Here is a 12,604-nt window from a genome sequence, read left to right on the forward strand (position 1 = left end):
AGTTTGTTCGATGCCACATCCAAGTGGCTGGCCACAGTTCAGGAACATCTGCACCCTGTTTGGACTGGACTGTCTGAGGTCAAAGGCCAAAGGGGGGTGGACAAGAGGCAGAAGAGGGCTGGAGCGACAGCTGTGGCGGGCGCGAAAAAAATAGCAACATCGGGAGAATAGGACGTGAAGCCGAACAGGACGTGAAGATATCTGCAATTCCTGAGGGGTCCTGAGCATTTGGGGTTCCAGCGAACCCCAAGAAACAACAAATGGATAGTTCTGTGCGGTTCAATGCTGTTGACTGAAATCAGTGTAAACGCTGGTTCACTGTGTTTATTTGCTTTAACTATTGAAAGATTACAGATTGTACCAGGAACACAATATTGCAGTGCCAGTATAAAGGGCACGGCTCACAAGAAAAAGTAATCCATCACCACCATATTTATCATTTCTGGTTTCAAGGCAGTTGATGGGCCGGTGGGAAAACAAGAAAAACAATATATGTAATAAAACCCTCAAAGGAGACAGAGAGAAATCACCTGTGATGAATGACATGTGGGACAAAGACACCAGGACAAGAAGGGTTCTAATGGATCCGTCAGAAGGCATAAACTGCCGATAAAAACGGGTTCATGAGAACACGCAGACCCACTTATACTGATCATTTATGTTTTATGGAAATATCCTCTTTTCGCACATATAGAAATTGCTGAATTCACAGACTAAATCGTTCCATCCTTTCTTGTCCTCTCTGTCAATTTGTTCTACACATTGTTCTTGTCTGCCCTCGTAATTGTTGGGCTCACCCAGGCTCCAGTAGCTAAAAGAGTAAAAAAAAAAAAAACAGAATACATTTTTAATTGTATAAGACCAGCTAGAATTCATTTGTTGGGAACATGAATTTCATTCCAGAAGGAGCGCAGCACCTTTCAGTTAATGGTGTTCCATCCACCCAGCGCCACGTCCTTTCACTTCTCTGCTCCATCAGTCCGATCCATAAGGTCATCTTGAAATTCTCCAGAAAAGCCTTGATGGTGGAGAGAAAACCATCATGGCTGAGTTCTCACTTGCACCCAATCGGGACTGACTCTGCCCCCCCCCCTCCCAGATCCATACCCGTCACCCACCTGTTCCGCTCTGCTGTTGATGATGGCCAGATCTGCCCCCTCCTGCAGGCAGTACTCTCTGCTGAGGGTGCCACGTGTTCTTCACAGAGGATATGTAATACAAGCTTTTTTGGAATGGAACCATCCTTGTTGGAAATAGGGATCTGTCGTGATGAACGTCACAAAAATATAGGGAGAGGAAACAGGGACAGGTCAGAGAAGCAGAGCGACAGTTCAGAGAGAGGAAGCTAAGCGAACAAGATGAAACGTCCTGATGAAATCACTCTGTTTGCCCCCCCACCACCCACCACCCACCACCCACCCCATATTCTACGCCCCCGTCCCTCATTTGTAAAGGCCAGTCCTGTATCCTTGCTAGAGCGGATACCAAGTGCTTTCTGGTGTTTAATTTGTCAGCCTTATTTTCTCTCCTGCCAGCCTTCCCGTCTCTCTTCATGAAAACTGGCCCTTTACTCAACTATGAGTGTTTGCGCAAATGGTCATCGGGCATTTGAAAGTTCCTGTCATGAGACACCCTCACACCATATTTGTGCTTAACACTTAGAAACAATCAAGCGTCGGCTGAGTCGATGGAATGGAAATGGCGATCAGACCTGAGCGGTCCAGACCGGTGGCCACACCGATTCTGGACGTCTGAGGCTTCTCTGACTTTAAACTTACCAAGTTTATCAAACTTATTTCTCTCTTCAGCTGTCCCATTTGGTGCTTCACTGTCTGAAAAAGCACAAATACTTTTATTAGACTTTGCAGAGGAATTATAATTATATTCAACGGACAATGGCTCCGGCTGAGCTGGAAACATTGTTTAGATCTTCAGAATTTATGGTTTTTAATAGGAAATCATCAAGATTTTCTTCCTAAGAAAATTTTCGTGCTTTGTAACAGCAAAAAACAAGCATAAGATTTTTTGTCAAGATAATAAACTTGGGGTGGAAAAAAAACAAAAAACTAGAAAGACTCACAAATGATGAGGCGGCAGGCAGATGTTGAGAGCAGCTTGGAGCACACACAGGAGCCCAAAGCTCACGCCAATCACCCGATGGAGGTTTCTACCTGAGTTCGAGCAAAAAAATAAGCAAAGTGGTGACATTTTTACGGAACATGTGTCTCAATGTGCACCGCGCAACAGCAACAAGAAGAAAAACACCGCGGAAGAAGAAAGTAAAGAATGAAATTAATCCTACACGAGAAAACGCTGTTGGTTCATCAGAAGTTTCAGTCACTAACTTTAAAAGTGTTTTGAACTGTATCTCACCAGTCATCTTCACGTCCGCTGCTGTGCTGGGAGTCCTTATTCTGGCATCACCAGCATCGGTTGCTGACTGTATCTTAACACCAGGGCGCTGTGATGTCATCGATGAGGTAGTCTCGCAACAGCAATATACAGAATTCTAAATAAAATAACGGCGACCAAGTGATATGAATAAAATATCAAAATAGAATGTTTCAAAATCAAATAGCTGTTCACACGCATAGGTTGCATCCCCAAAACAATCACACTTTGTCTGCGACACCACATGTAATGATGTTAAAACTATGTGGTCATATTTTTTTCCAATATAGTCACTCCCAACAGTTCAGACTGACACAAAATGCAGCGTGTTGCATGTAAAAAGCAGCTGCAAGTTTTACATAATATGGCCAGCAGGTGGGGTCGTGAGCATATGATGCTGCAGGTCTGTCTTACTCGGTGAGACGCGCCTGACTGATAGTCCTCGGGCTCCGCCTAGCGGGATGATATGGTACTGCACGCTGCATTGACGCACAGTTCAACTCTAGTAAAATACTCCCCCCCCACCCCTATTACAGCATTACAGGTCATAAATCTATTGTTTTAGAGGAGAAAAACTGCTTTCAAATTGTTTGAAACTAACGCTGTGCCGTGTTTTACTGCTTTACCTTCCTGTTTGGCTGTAAATGTGCGTGCCGAGACCGCCAAACCCAAGAATTCACCATCCGATCTCTGCTCCTCAGCATCGATGAATGGAGGGAGAGTTTTTTACTGGCGTGTACAAGAGACCCTGATCGATAACAGATATTAAATTCATAAGAACTTCTTTAAAATACTTGTGGACCAAATACTTCCACCTCTGTGCTCCCCCTAAAGCCACAGAAAATCCCAGATAAACTGCACACCCTCTGGTACGCACAGGCGATGCTCTGCCTCACTCGTGGTTACTCCTCCTGCCCGTATGTCCACCATAGGACCCCGTTTCTGGAACGCACTCCCCAAGGATATCCTGACTGTGACATCTCCACCCACCTTCAATTTACATCTAAACAGGTGGCCTTTAGAGCACGAATCTTAAACCTTCATCTTTTTTAAGCTGACAATTTGGGCCGTTTAAACAGAAATGGTGTGATCAACATAGCATTTAGTGGATTCCGCAGTAGTCACCAAACACATGGATCTGCCGGGCGACATTGTTTAACATCCTAATATTTACACTGCTAACTGAGCCACGCTGGGCGTTGCTTCAACAGGATGTACCATCCGAAAGTGCACTTAAGGAAAATGCCAAATGCAGGGCGTCTAAAAGGCGTCACACAAGCCGTCAAACAGCTGACACATAGACGAAAAAGAAGTGATACTGTAATGTAATTCAATCATTATCATTTTATAACGCAATTCCTATATTAGCAAGGACCTCTTTAGTGTTCTAGGACATAAAATACACTGCTGAAAAGGTGAAGTTCTTACTCTCCGATGGAAGACGAGGAATTGTTCGGGCTCCTCTGTGACGGTACTGTTCCTCAGTGCTGCGATTCCATCTGAAAAGATAAAGATGTGAAGAGCAGCTAAAAGAACACATCAACAAATCATCATTGCAGCTCCAATCAATGGCAGAGCCAAGAAACAAACCACGCCTTACAATCAAAAAGCAAGTTTTAAAAGCTCATAGAAACACATCGGACCAACAATTATCAACTACTAATTGGAGCATGGCAGTAGGCTGACAGAGGGCCTCATTCAAACAAAGACATTCTCAGTTCTGCCAAAAGTGCTGACTGTTCAGTGGAAAGGCCCAAAAAAAGGAGAGAGAACATCTAACCTCAACAAAGATAGTAAAGAGGAAATACACTGAATGTTTAAAGTTGTGAATTTGCCCTTTCACCACTGCTAACCCACAACGAGCAGAATAATCGGTCATCTCTGATCGTATCTTGTTGTTAAAAATCCTTTCTCAATATTATGGAAGCAGCAGTTGGCAGAAACCTTCATAGAATAATCAGAAATTGTAACAAAAAAAACAGAAAAAACAGGAAGGAGAGTGATGGCTCCCCACCATTCTGTGACTCTTCGATCATTTCCTCTTTAAGATATTCGAGGAGGCCATCAAAGATTTCCAGGAGGTTTCTTGATTGAATCCTTATCCCCCCGGATGACATTTTCACCTGTAACCATGCAGACATCTGTTATATTTACCACTCAACAAAAATAGAAGACAAAATATTCACTTTTCACTCAGAAACACATGTATGCCAAGTAAAGTCCTTATTTCTTAAGTAGATCACGGTACCTGTAATGTGCGAGAGGCTGATCTGAAGGTAATCCAGGGACAGTGAATCAATCACTGACTGAACGTTATGGATATCATCCTCCTGACTTCCTGCCGCTGCGATATAATCTAAGCACAAACAAACACACCACTACGGATAAACAGAACACATAAAACCATTCAAGAAACCACTGATCCAAAACACATGGCACACATTTAAACACTTCAGCTCTAATTGCTTGCAATCACAACGCCGTTCATATTAAACAGCTCATGCCTGCATTGCTAACTACAGCAACACCACAAGTTCTGTCAACTCCAGAACCCCATATCATTAACCTTTGACCCTTGGTGGTGTGGATGGGAGTTGAGAAACTGGTCAAGAATACACACATGGTATATAATCCCAATGTATCCGGGATTTAAGCAGGAAAGCCTCACAAATGCTTGTTATGACAAAAATACTCTACATATTACTGCATCACGTGACTAAAACAAGCTCTTCAGGCTGTTTACCTGGAACCTTTTCCCCCAGAATGTTCTCGTAAAGAGCAATGAACACATCTGCATCACAGTCCGTCATCTTCCTCACCCTGGGGTTTGTGTGACACTGGCGGAGCAGATATTTGCCACATCGATCCAGTCTGCAGAAAACAAAAAAGTCAAGGGAGTCCTTCCGGTCACTGCGGGAGTCATTTTTCCTCTCACCGAACAGCGACCATAAACAGTGGAACCAAAAGAACGGCGTCAATAATTAACAGCAAGTTTTGGTCGTAAACTACATGGTAGTAATGGCTTAATGTTACTACAAACTACAGGCAATGGTACAGACTAGTTTAAATGCCATAAATCCCCCTCCAGCTTTTTCCCCGAACTTTCATCGGTAGTATGAAAATACTCAGGCATGGTGCTAATTTAGGAAGAAAGTACGTCTCTAAATGACAAAAACTGGAGACTGATGACTTAATCGTGTTTTTAGATGTAACGGTTAAATAAGACAAGTCCAACTTTGACCCTAAATGACAACGGGGAAGTAGCCGAAAGCAGGAAGCTAACGTTAGCGTCAATTAACCCTACGTGTCCGTTAGCCCTTGAATGCACCGGACCACCGAAATCCCAACTTACCTCCTCTCCCCTCCTGGGTTTCCCATGAAACAGTTGGGAAAATGCGACGGCCGTGTGCTCAAAATCCACGACAGGGACAGACCTCATGAAGCCAAAGCTCCCAAGTGTTCATGAATAGCTCCGGGTCGGTGACGGTGTTGTGGTTTTCACCTGACTGACCAGAACTCTCCGCCTGTGGCGATCCGGCAAGATCGTCAACCAGCCGAGCCTTTGAAGCGTTGTTACCCGAGGCTAGCTCTATGCCAGAACTAATTGCCTTTTTAAGAATTAGCTAACATTCCACATATCTACAACACGACTCCAGTTCAATCAATCAACGCATTTCGAGGTAATATAACTGCAAACATGCAGTCAATATACTGGTAATGGGGGCGAACGGTGAGACAGGGAAGAGTCCAAAAATACGGCTCACCAAAAGATGGGAAATTCCCATCAGCGCTGCTAACTCTGGTTTAGTAAAATGGACGTCTTGTCTGATTGGATGCAACACTTCTTCTTTGCTGCGTGAATCTCTCTTTGTTTGTTTGCCTCCACTGCTGGTTACTTGGTGGTACTGTCTGCGAGGTAAAATCGTGGATCCCGATAAAGTTCGCGTACACATTACGCAGTATTAATACGAGATTAAATAGCATTGTAGGATGTTTTAGGATGCGTGGCCCAGTGGCTTTTGATCATGGGAAGATCAAAGTTCTTTTGAATCTGAAAAAATCGCCAAATGTATCAGTGTTGTATCATAGTCCTGAAACAAGCATCCAATTGTTTCATGATTCCATTTCCATTTTTTTTTTTACAGATATTTTCATTTTAAATGTTACAGCGTAACAATGTGTGAGGTGAAGTATTTGTTAGTGGTGAACTGTTTCTCATGAAGCAGAAGTGAAAATATAAATCACTGTAGCCCTTTGCAACAATGTAGTTTTATTTGACATAATTGAAACGCCGGTCTAGACAACCACATCTTGTGTGACTCATCAAAAACAACTGATTTCTCGAGTGGGAGAAGGGTTGCAGCATCAAATCACACAAAAAAGACTTTCACTTTGCTATTGAAAACCTGCGGTGGTTACCCGTATTGGCCCGAATATAAGACGGTGTTTTTTGCGTTGAAATAAGACTGAAAAAGTGGGGGTCGTCTTACATTCGCGGTCTAGACATTATACCCATTCACAACGCTAGATGGCGCCAGATATCTTTAAACGAATGCTGAACTTAACGTCTCAGGCCAAAGCGAACCCCTGTCACGAAGAAGAAAACTAAAAATAGCGGTAGCACGAAGAAGAAAAATAAAAATAGCGAGAAGAAAATAAGAGAAGAGATAACAGAAAATATAGAAATGTAGCGACAATCTGGAGAAAAGTGGGTCGAAGATATAATCATTTGTTTCAGATGTACTGTAATTATTTTCTGTATAAAAATTAAATTTGGTGTTCAAAAAGTCGTTTTTCAAACTTGAGTCTTGAAAAAGAGGGGGTCGTCTTATAATCAGGGTCGTCTTATATTCGGGCTAGCGTGAAGTAATACAATGCAATGGATTTTTTTTAAAACCTGATGATTCATATACCGGTACGTCTCAGGACAGATCTGCATACAAATACAACTTAGACAGGATCTTGGCCTGCTTGTCCTCCAGCACTTTCGGGGGTGTCTCACACCTGGACCCCGGGATCTCCAGTCCATACTCAGTGCAGATGCTCCAGTACACCAGGGGTCACCAACCTTTTTGAAACCAAGAGCTACCGCTTGACACACTCCTCTAAAATAAATGGATCGTGTGTATCAATAACTTAGAATGGGTAACAGAAAAGATCAATATTCAACGCTATTATTATTAATCTCAGCAATTGTTCAGATGATCACTTCCACATTTGATCAGAAAAAAAATGTCGAGTTTTCACCAGACCCTTTCAACCATAAGAAACTAAACCATTTTAACAATTCATAAACTATGTTGAACCATGTTTTTAAAAGTTATGCAACATTTAAAAAAAAAATTAACTTCATATTGAATAAATCTTAACTGAACAAATCTACTGCAATTCTGCTCAAAATCTGTTACATTTTATAAACACATTTTTTAGCTCCTGGGCCTTCTCTGACTGTAGAATGCTTCCCGGTGGGCAGTTAGCATTAGCGTTGTAGCTTTCATGACGCGTAGTGAAGCGTCTCTCCACATTGTGCTGCTTCACTGTCATCACAGTCGCCCCACAGACGCAACATACACACCTTCCTTTCACAGTAGTAAAAAATTACTCTTCCTCCCATTCACTTTGAAAATGATAAATTTACTGTCTTCTTTTTGCCATGTTTTTGGGGTAGAAAATTGCCCTCCACTCACCATCTTCACTGCCCGCTAGTTTATTCTCCACAAGAGCAAAGGTTCTTTCATGCGCACAATACTGACCTTTGAACTAGGTCAGAGTTCACGTCACTTTATTTATATTTTTATTTATTTTTAAGACATTGTCATTTTAAAATCTATGTAAATGCAGGTGTGATTTTTTTTAAAAATTCTTAGACACCCTCACTTGTGAGTTTTGCTATTTTTAGAACAGGCTTGCGGGCGACTCATGTGGTCATTGCGGGCGACTTGGTGCCCACGGGCACTGTGTTGCTGACTCCTGCTGTACACTAGGCCAGCCACCTGGTTATGCCGCTCCATGTATGCCTTGCCTGCTAGCATCTTGCACCCTGCTGTGATGTGCTGGACTGTCTCAGGGGCGTCTCCACACAGCCTACACCTGGGGTCTTGTCTGGTATGGTAGACCCTGGCCTCTCTTGCTCTGGTGCTCAGGGCCTGTTCTTGTGCAGCCATGAGTAGTGCCTCTGTGCTGTCTTTCAGTCGGCCTTTTCTAGGCACTGGTAGGTTTTCTCAATATCAGCCACTTCCTCAATTTGTCGGTGGTACATTCATTGGCTTATCCTTCCATGATAGCCCCTCGGGTTCCTCCTCCTTGGTGGGCTTTTTGTTGCTGAGGCATTCACTCAGCAGTGGGTCAGTGGGGGCCATCTTCTTGATGTACTCTCGGAGGCTTGTTGTTTCCTCCTGGACAGTAGTTCGGACACTTACTAGTCCTCAGCCCCCTTCCTTTCTCTTTGTGTACAGCCTCAGGACACTGGACTTAGGATGAAACCCTCCATGCATGGTAAGGAGCTTCCTTGTTTTGATGTCAGTGGCTTGTATCTCTTCCAGTGGCCAGGGTGTTATGCCAGCAGGGCGTAAGTGTTAATGGCAGGGCGTAAGTGTTAATGGCCTGGATCTTGTGCTTACCATTCAGCTGACTTTTCAGCACCTGTCTTAACCTCTGCAGGTATTTAGCTGTGGCTAACCTCCTAACTTCCTCCTCATGGTTACCAGTTACCTGGGGGATCCCCAGGTATTTATAGCTTTCCTGCACATCTGTGACGTTCCCTTCAGGTAGTTTAATCCCATCAGTTGTGATCAACTTTCCTCTTCTAGATGTCCACATTTATCTAGTCCTAATGACATCCGATGTCTTTGCTATAGATCCCAGTGAGGTGAATCAGGGTCAATGTCACGTTCGTTCTTGGCACACAGCTTGGTGTCATCCATGTAGAGGAGGTGGCTGATGGTTGTTCCACTTCAGAACCCAAAGCCACTCTTTGTGATGATCTGGCTGAGGGGGTTTAGCCGATGCAGAACAGCAGGGGGGCACAGGACATCTCCTTGATATATGCCGCATCTGATGCTCACCCGCACAATTGGCTTTCCAAGCTATCCCAAGTGATAGCAACCTCAGGAAGAAAGAACATGAGAAGCTGGAGAAATTTGTATTTTCTTGTATCCGTCCAGCTGCAGATGTCCTGAAACACTTACACAAAATGCATTTTTCACAGGCATGTGGCTGTAAATAAGAGGAACCGTCACTTCTGCTAGTTATATTTTCATACCTTCATATCTATCGTTGCAATCTATTTTCTTAACCACTTGTTTCCTGTTTTCGGGGTCACGGAGAAAGTTCACATATGCTCTGAACGTGTTCTGGCACTTGTGATGCTAAAACTGTTGTTCATTGCCAAACTGGTCCAGAGCTGTAATAACAAGCGTAATAGATCACGTCATTGACACAAAGCTGCTGCTATTTTAGTAACTACCAGTGAGTAAAAAACAGACCCAAAGCTGCTGATGCGACTGGTTCATTCGTGCATCACAGGCACCAGTTTTCCTGCTTCAAATGCACGACACACAGTGAAAATACAACTTTCACAAACCAAATAGTATATATAAACCAGAAGCAGAAGTCCTGTTTTCAGGTCTTTAGCTGATTATCAATGCATCACCAACACCGTTACCATGTTTTCAGAGGCGACAAAAGATTTAATGCTGATTTTGATTACATGTCGGTCACTGATAAAGCTCTTTTCACAGATCCACAAGAGGGAAAGAGAGCAGGATTCATCGTTCCAGCTCTTTTCTGCATTGAAGTTCTTTATATCACCACAGTTTTCGCCTTTCCCGCCGTTCGGGCCTCCTTTGAACTCCAGTAACTGGAGAAAAGAAGACTTGTGTCAGAAAACAACCAAAGTATGTCCTCTTATCAAAGACAGTAACCTTGTAGACACTCGCCGGGGCCCGTCCACGGGCACCATTTCCAACGACCCCGGTCGTTGGTCAACGTCCGGTCAAACGAGTCCACATGTACTGGCTGAGCTCTTGGTCAAAACAGAAGACAGAGTTAATTTACCGGGGTGGCAGGCAGAACAGGCAGGTCGTAAACAGGCAGGGTCGATTCCGCGAAGACAGGCAGGTAAACGCTGGAAGGTCATGCATAGCAGAGACAATCTGGCACTGAGTGAGTGTGAGGCTGGAGAATATATACTGGTAGGTGAGCTGATTGATGAGTGAGGGCAGGTGTGTGATCAGTGAGTGAGGGCAGGTGTGTGATCAGTGACTGTGAGCAGGTGTGTGATCAGTGACTGGGAGCAGGTGTGTGATCAGAGGGTGTGGTGTGAGCAGGGGAGTGGAAAAGAACTGAGTCCATGGGCTGGAGCAGGGTGTGACAGAACCTCCCCCCTCAAGGGATCCCGACGTCCCCAAAAAGTCCCATGAGCCAGGGTGGGAGGAGGGGGAAACTGGAAGGCGGGTTAGAATTCCTGAGAGGAGGACAAGGTCACCTGCAGATCTCCTGTCTGCGACTGGGAATCCTCCTCTGGCTCAGGAGCTGGAGCAGCAGCAGTAGGGCCGACAGCACGCACCCCTCGGCAAGGAAAGCCCCCCACCATGCTGTGAGAGGGCTGATCTGGATTCTGCCGATGAAAGTCACGGAGGAGCTGTCGGTCCAAAATGTGACGAGCAGGAGCCCAAGATCTCTCTTCTGGGCCATGCCCCTCCCAGTCAACGAGATACTGAAGGCCCCTGCCACGAACACGGGAGCGGATGATGCGGCGCACAGCATAGGTGAGTCCCCCATCAATGAAGCGAGGAGGAGGCGGTGGAGGAGCAGCAGGCATCAGAGGGCTCTCTCGGACAGGCTTGACCTTGGACACATGGAAGGTTGGGTGAACCCTCATGGACCGGGGAAGCTTGAGCCTGACTGCCACCGGATTGAGGACTCTTTTGATGGGGAACGGTCCAATGAACTTGGGAGCCAGCTTGTTGGACTCCAGAGGCAGAGGAAATGAGTGGTAGGGGGTACCGGTTCTTGACTGTGATGTCGTTGAGACCCCGATAATCGATGCAAGGGCGCAGGGTCTTGTCCTTCTTGTCCACAAAGAAGAATCCTGCCCCTGCAGGGGATGAAGAAGGGCGCATGATTCCTGCAGCCAGGGAGTCATTAATATACCGTAGCTCTCCATGGCCTCCCGCTCTGGACCAGACAGAGAGTAGAGGCGCCCCTTAGGAGGTGACGTGCCAGGCTTCAGATCAATACCGCAGTCGTAAGGGCAGTGGGGGGGCAGCGAGGTAGCTCGGGTCTTACTGAACACCTCCCTGAGGTCGTGGTACTCAGCAGGGACTCTGGCCAGGTCCAGGCAGGTGCTGGGGAGCGTAGTCTGGCGCGGCATTGATGTATCCCGAAGGCAGACCTGGTGGCAGAAGCCGCTCCAGCTGGGAATAGTGGCTGTGGTCCAGTCGACATGCGGGTTGTGATTGCGGAGCCAAGGAAAGCCCAGGATCCATGTTGTAAATGGTGACCAGTCGAGCCAGTTGCTTTTCTGAGCTGTGCTTTGTATCTGTGACACATTCCCCATTAAACATTGCTCCATTTGCTGCCATCACTGACATCAAAATGACAAGATAATCGTTGGCGAAGTGAACAACCAGACGTTTGTGGAGAAAATATAGTAATTTACACAGGAAACCCATAGTTGTGAGGCCAACCACCAAGAGAAGGCAGATCAGGGCTTCACTATTCCCTTTTTTGGTAATAACTGAACGCTATACCATTGGGTTGGCCATACTGTATATCGTGAGGTCATCAGAAAAGAATGTGTTTACTTGACCGTATAAGAAGGAGGTGTCGATGCAGACACCTCGGAGTTCTTCACCAACGGGACTGCGAAACCTCCCTCGGGCAAGCTGCAGCGTCCGATTGATACCTGACTGTTCTCTCCAATAAACATCTTTGATAACCAAGTCGGTGTCTGCGAAGATTCCTTCCTCATCAACACATCTCGGCTACCACCAGGAGAAGATTCACAACATCATCAACGTCCATGATACTGCGCAAGTCCATTGTTCTGATGTCCTGCTGCAGATGTCTTGAAACACTTACACAGCATGCATCTTTAACACTTGTCTGTTTAAATAAGAGGAACTGTCACTATGCTAGCTATCACTAAACGTGAGGGTTGTATAAACATAGAAATGCTGGAAGAGAAAAAAACTGAGCTCAACTGGCTTTT

General features: G+C 45.1%; 1 long non-coding RNA gene and 1 pseudogene across 1 annotated transcript; both read right to left on the minus strand.

The window, feature by feature from the left end:
* Window positions 1-459: 459 nt before the first annotated feature.
* LOC115248753 (CD209 antigen-like protein A) overlaps window positions 460-12,604 on the minus strand; it is a 36,475-nt pseudogene continuing 24,330 nt past the window's right edge.
* On the minus strand, window positions 3,840-5,242 carry LOC115248748 (uncharacterized). Its single transcript, XR_003887490.1, has 4 exons — window positions 5,135-5,242; window positions 4,640-4,747; window positions 4,406-4,514; window positions 3,840-3,890 (listed from the first exon to the last, which is right to left on the minus strand). It is a non-coding gene; the product is annotated as an uncharacterized lncRNA (long non-coding RNA).

This window comes from Takifugu rubripes, unplaced genomic scaffold (genome assembly GCF_901000725.2).
Source record: "Takifugu rubripes unplaced genomic scaffold, fTakRub1.2, whole genome shotgun sequence".
Taxonomy (NCBI): Eukaryota; Metazoa; Chordata; class Actinopteri; order Tetraodontiformes; family Tetraodontidae; genus Takifugu; species Takifugu rubripes.